The sequence below is a fragment of the Bubalus kerabau genome, chromosome 2 (genome assembly GCF_029407905.1).
Source record: "Bubalus kerabau isolate K-KA32 ecotype Philippines breed swamp buffalo chromosome 2, PCC_UOA_SB_1v2, whole genome shotgun sequence".
Taxonomy (NCBI): domain Eukaryota; kingdom Metazoa; phylum Chordata; class Mammalia; order Artiodactyla; family Bovidae; genus Bubalus; species Bubalus kerabau.
The window spans coordinates 37253215-37260054 of NC_073625.1; the positions used below are offsets into that span (position 1 = coordinate 37253215).

Sequence of the window (6840 nt, forward strand, 5' to 3'; positions counted from 1 at the left end):
AATAAGGACTCAATTCCTATTAAGGGCCTGCTGGCTGTACAACCTTGGGAAAGCCCCTTAACACAATATAGACCAAAGACACATAATATGTCTTTTGTCATCCTAATGTTATTGATCAGAGATATAGTAACACATTTTTAGAGAGTAATACAATGAATATTCCTGAATGTTAGTTCTCTTATTAGTTGAATTCAGGACAAAAGCATTGGGTTCAAACAAAACTAAAATCAGAAAATGCATATAAACTTGCCCAGCACAAAGCAATTTATATATTAATATTTCCTTCCTTGCAGATGTGTGTCCTTTCCTGCCCTTCACCACATCCCTCTTATTATTAGATTCACTTAAATTTAACAAACATTTATTTGATGCCAGGAGTACAGAAACACAGATGCACTAATATATCTGCTCTCCAACAACCACTGAAGAATTTCACCTGGATTTCATGTAGGAACTTCGTCATCAAGGTAATGATGGTAACAACCATTAGTGAGACACTGTTAGGCTCCTACATGCAAGTTTGGAAAAACTGCTTCTACTAGGAATAAATGATGGTGCTCCTTTTAGACATGGATTCCTGATCAGGAAGGTGAAGGGAAGAAGCAAGGCCACAGAGCTCCCGCCCTGCAGAACTGGGGCTTCAAGGCAACTCTGTCTCCCTCTGAATGCACCTCTGCACTGTGGCACATCCTCTCCCAGCCTAAAGCCAGGTTGAAAACCTTCCTCCCTCAAACCTACTCCTTCCTCTCTATTTCCAGTTTCAGAGAAGAGAATCACAATCAATTCAGCATTCCAAAAGGAAATTTGGTACTTTTCCTTGGAACTGCCTTTTTCTTATCTCTTGCTTCTCATCATTAGCTAAGGTTTCTTCATTTATGTTCTTCATATTTTAAAAATTTGCTCTTATTTTCAGACACATAACTTCTACTTTTGGAAGTTTAAGGTCCCATGATCTCAAACTTGGGTGGCAAAAATAAATCATTTCTTTTTGCCCAGTGAAAGATCTCATGTCCAAGGTGGAATGCCCCTTCTTAAGGAGAAGCCAAAAATGTTTGCCAAGGGAACTAAGATCACCCACGCTGTTGTCATCAAGAAACTGAATGAGATTCTACAGGCACGAGGCAAGAAAAGAACTGATCGTGCAGCCCAGATTGAGCTGCTTCAGCTGCTGGTTCAGATTGCCTCTGAAAACAACCTAGGAGAAGGTGTCATCATCAAGATCACCATCACCGCTTCTCTTTATGACTACAACCCCAAACTGGCCACATACATGAAGCCTGAGATGTGGCAGAAGTGTCTGGACTGTATCAATGAGCTGATGGACATCCTGTTTGCAAATCCCAACATCTTTGTCGGAGAGAACATTCTGGAAGAGAGTGAGAACATGCATAATGCAGACCAGCCACTGCATGTCCGTGACTGCATCTTAACTCTGGTGGAACGAATCGATGAAGAATTTACCAAAATAATGCAGAACACTGATCCTCACTCCCAAGAGTACGTGGAGCACCTGAAGGATAAGGCCCAGGTGTGTACCATCATTGAGCATGTGCAGCGCTACCTGGAGGAGAAGGGCACCACTGAGATCTGCCTCATCTACCTGAGGCACATCCTCCACGCCTACTACAAGTTTGATTACAAGGCCCATCAGCGGCAGCTTACCCCCGCTGAGGGCTCCTCAAAGTCTGAGCAAGATCAGGCTGAAAATGAGGGTCAGGACTCAGCTGTGCTGATGGAGAGACTGTGCAAGTACATCTATGTCAAGGACTGCATAGACTGAAACTGCACATGCACCATCCTCTGCCATATCTCCCATCATGCCTTGCACTCCCGCTGGTACCAGGCCCGGGACCTCATGCTCATAAGCCACCTGCAGGACAACATTCAGCATGCAGATCCACCAGTCCAGATCCCATACAACCACACCATGGTGCAGCTGGGCATCTGTGCCTTCCCCCAAGGCCTGACCAAGGATGCACACAGTGCCCTGCTGGACATCCAGTCAAGCGGCCAGGCCAAGGAGCTTCTGGGCCAGGGTCTGCTGCTGTGCAGCCTGCAGGAGCACAACCAGGAGCAGAAGGTGGAGCGGCGCCAGCAGGTGCCCTTCCACCTGCACATAAATCTGAAACTGCTGGAAGGTGTTTACCTGGTGTCGGCCATGCTCCTGGAGATCCCCTACATGGCCGCTCACAAGAGTGACACCCGCTGACGCATGATCAGCAAGCAGTTCCATCACTAGCTGTGGGTGGGCAAACAGCAGCCCTCTCTGGGCCCCCTGAAGTCCATGAGGGAACATGTGCTTCCTGCTTCCAAGGCCATGAAGATGGGTGACTGGAAAACCTGCCACAGTTTTATATTTAACTTCTAGAATGTCAATGCTTCTAGAATGATCCTTCTATTTTTTTTTTGCTCTGTGGCATGTGGGATCTTGGGGCTTCTCTGGTGGCTCAGTGAGAAAAGAATTGGTCTGCCAATGCAGGAGAAGCGGGTTTGATTCCTGGGTTGGGAACATCCCCTGGAGAAAGAAATGACAACCCATGCTAGTATTCTTACCTGGGAAATCCCATGGACAGAGGAGCCTGGTGGGCTTCAGTCTGTAGGCTCCCAAAGAGTTGGATATGACTGAGCAACAAAGCAACAACAAGATGCTGGGTCTTAGTTTCCTGACCAGAGATCAAACACATGCCCCCTGCATTGGAAGCATGGAGTCCTAAGCACTGGACCGCCAGGTAAGTTCTAAAATGATCCTTCTAACACCTAGATTTGCATTTGACCATGTCCCTGTTTCCTGTGTCTGTGGCTCCTCATCTCCATCCAAGCAACCCCAGCTCCTTCCTCACGTGCCATGTTCAATTCCCAACTGGGTGGCTCTCTGTGCCTGATGTGAACATTCTTCTCTGTCCCTCTGGCAAACACTGAGGCACACTCAGGACTCACTCAAGTGCCATATCCTCTATGGACACTCGGCTAATCTCCAACTAGAACCTTCCACCCCTCCTCCCAGTCCTGCTGCACTGTGCGGGGGTTTGAGTAAAGGGTGGCTTGTTAAATGCCCCCCCCCCCCCCACCTCCTGGAACACTGTCCCTTCCTTGGAGTCAGGGATGGGGACTTTTTGGTCTTTGATTTCTAAGTCAGTCCAAGGTGAGCAACTAGTACAGGCACTTAGTGAGTGTTTAGTAAAACAAGAACCATGTGAGTCAGTGAAGAGTATTACGCATGTATCCTGTTCTATACTGGATTAGGGAGGTGGGGGGCCACAGGCTTCATGCAGGGTCTGTAACACTCCAAGGATAAGACTAGGTCTTCCAAACAGCCTGTCTACATGACTGAACAACAGGTCAAGTTTAACGGGTGAGTTAAGCCTTGTCTTCCTTTTTTCCTCATTATTCCTTTGTGGAAATGAGAGAGTTTATTTACCTGAATAAATTAAACTTGCTTTGATTCTCCCTTTGTGACAGTGAAAACTGTTAATGGCCAGAGCTCTGAAAGGGACCGGATAATTCTACAAATACTTCTGGAGACATATTAACCCAGCTTCACAGAGGACCCTGAGGATACCACCCTGAATGTTTACTTTACAAAGCTCTGCCTGGAAAACTGAGGTGGATCTCCATGTGTTCAATGAGAGATCATTCATTATACTCCTTCAATGGGAAGAGCTAATGGACTTCCCTGGTGGCTCAGATGGTAAAGAATCTGCCCACAATGTGGGAGACCTGGGTTTGTTTGATCCCTGGGCTGGGAAGATACCCTGGAGAAGGAAATCGCAACTCATTCCAGTATTCTTGCCTGGGGAATTCCATGAACAGAGGAGCCTGGTGGGCTACAGTCCACGGGGTCACAAAGAGTCGGACATGACTGAGGGACTAAACACACACACACACACACATACACACACACACACTACTTCAATAAAAAAGGAAAATAAAAAGGAACATCAGAGGTCTCTGTTAAATGGTAAAGAAAACTGCTGGTTTTGTTATGGCTCTTTTCAGTTGAATGTCAAAGAAACCGACTGCAAGGGCTTATTCAAACAAACACTGATTTTTCTCTCATTAGAGCCACCCTGGCAGGAGACAGAGAGGACTAGTGAGGCAGTTTCATTAAGTCAGCAGTGACTCAGCTTCCCCTTTTTTTCTTTCTCCGTCATCATCATCATCACCACTGGGGTTTTATTTCCAGGTCTTAAGGTGGCTGTTCCACCTCCAGGCGGTGTGTGCACTTTACAGACAGAAAGGAGCCTCAAGAGCAGAGGGAACAAAATGTGTGGCTTTTTTTTCCCCCTGGCTCTTTTTCTCTTTTTGACTCCACCAAGTAGATGGACCTCTCCCTGGCTAGAATACATCACAGAGCCACATAGACTGCAAGGAAATCTGCAAGAAGAAGCATAGTGGACACTTGGCATCTCTGAACAAATCATGTTTCTTTTCATGAGAAAGAAGGGAGACAGGAAATTGTCACAAATCTATTTTCCAGTTGTGCAACCAATAAAGAAGAAGTACAGCTGACTCTGCTCTGACCTTATGGCATCTGTCCCTGTTTGGGTGACAGACAGGGACACTGAAAGAAGCGTGTGCCACTCTTTAGGCTGACTGCACAGAGGCCTGGAGCTTCAGGCGCTGGAAGTGATATGTGGGCCCTGGCACAGCCCTGCTCTCTGCCCCTCCCTGCCAGCTGGCTCAGACTATAGAGACTGTAGCCTGGATCCTCTTACCCAGGCCCCATTTCTCTGCTCTGAGGTCCCTCCCCCTGCAATTTCTTCTCTATACTCCTCTGAGAATAAATATTCTAAAATACCAACTGGTTGTGTCACTATGTGAATCTCTCTTATAAAGCTCAGCTCATTAGAGAGCTGGCTCCTCATTCCCAGCTCTCCTCCACAGCCTCCCTTTCAGGATGGGGCACCTTGTACGTTAGCAAATCTGGCCAGATGGGAGAGCTTTCAGATTCAGCACCTTCCTAGTCTGGGCCTTCGGTCACCCACTTCCTTCACTTGAACCATTCTTCATCTTTTTCCAACTTTCTTGCCTGCACAGTCCCAGAAAGATGTGACTTTCTGCAAGAAAACCTCTGATTCCTGGGGTATGAAACTTTGATATGCTTCTTGGACATCCAGGAGTGTGAAGTCAAGTGGGCCTTAGGGAAGTATCACTACGAACAAAGCAAGTGCAGGTGATGGAATTCCAGCTGAGCTATTTCAAATACTAAAACAGGATTCTGTTAAAGTACTGCACTCAATATGGCAACAAATTTGGAAAATGCAGCAGTGGCCACAGGACTGGAAAGGGTCAGTTTTCATTCCAATCCCAAATAAGGGTAATGCCAAAGAATGTTCAAACTACCATACAATTGTATTCATTTCACACGCTAGCAAGGTAATTCTCAAAATCCTTCAAGCTAGGTTTTAATAGTACGTGAACTGACAACCTTCAGATTTACAAGTTGGATTTAGAAAAGCCAGAGGAAACAGAGATTAAACTGCCAACATCCATTGGCTCACAGACAAAACAAGGGAATTTCAGAAAAACACCTACTTCTGCTTCATTGACTACACTAAAGCCTTTGACTGTGTGGATCACAACAGACTAGAAAATTCTTAAAGAGATGGGAATACCAGACTACCTTATCTGCCCCCTGAGAAACCTATATGCAGGTCAAGATGCCAACAGTTAGAATGGACATGGAACAATGGACTGATTCAAATTTGGGAAAGGAGTGCATCAAGGCTACATATTGTCACCCTGCTTACTTAACTTCTATGCAGAGTACATCTTGCAAAATACCAGGCTGGATGAAGCATAAGCTGGAATCAAGATTGCCAGGAGAAATATCAATAACCTCGGATATTCAGATGACACCACCCTTATGGAAGAAAGCAAAGAGGAACTAAACAGACTCTTGATGAAGGTGAAAGAAGAGAGTGAAAAAGATGGCTTAAAACTCAACATTCGAAAAATGAAGATGATGGCATCTGGTCCCATCACCTCATGGCAAATAGAAGGGGAAAAAGTTTAAACAGTGACAGATTTTATATTCTTGGGCTCCAAATTCATTGCGGACAGTGACTGTAGCCATGAAATTAAAAGATGCTTGCTCCTTGGAAAAAAAGCTATGAAAAACCTAGACAGCATGCTGAAAAGCAGAGATATCACTTTGTCCACAAAGCTATAGTTTTTTCAGTAGTTGTGTACGGATGTGAGAGTTGGGCCATAAAGAAGGCTGAATGCCAAAGAATTGATTCTTTGGAATTGTCATGCTGGAGAAGACTCTTGAGAGTCCCTTGGACTGCAAGGAGTTCAAGCCAGTCAATCCTAAAGGATGTCAATCCTATATATTCATAGGAAGGACGGAAGTTGAAGCTGAAACTGCAATACTTTGGCCACCTGACATGAAGAGCCAACTAATTGGAAAGACCCTCATGCTGGGAAAGATTGAGGCCAGAGGAGAAGAGGGTGACAGAGGATGAGATGGTTGGATGGCATCACTGACTCAATGAACATGAGTTTGGGCAAACTCTGAGAGATAGTGAAGGACAGGGATGCCTGGCATGCTGTTTTCCACTGGATTGTAAAGAGCTAGACATATCTTAAGCATTGAACAAAAACAGCAAAGCAGCTTATTATTTTCCAACTAAAATTTAAGCTACTTTAAAAAGCAGAACCTTATATATGATAGATACCAAATTATTTGTTGATATTGAACATAGGAAAGGCAACATAGTCCAAATAGCACTTAAGTCTGAGCACATGGCTTTGGGCCCTGTTCTCAGATCTGTGCCTAATTAGCAGGATGACGTTGAGTGATTTCACCTCCTCTGTTTGGTTTTCTCATCTACTTAA

The 6840-nt window shown here is 45.2% G+C and overlaps 1 pseudogene; it reads left to right on the forward strand.

Moving 5' to 3' along the window:
* Positions 1-961: 961 nt before the first annotated feature.
* LOC129644394 (eukaryotic translation initiation factor 3 subunit C-like) lies at positions 962-2368 on the forward strand (annotated as a pseudogene).
* Positions 2369-6840: the final 4472 nt, after the last annotated feature.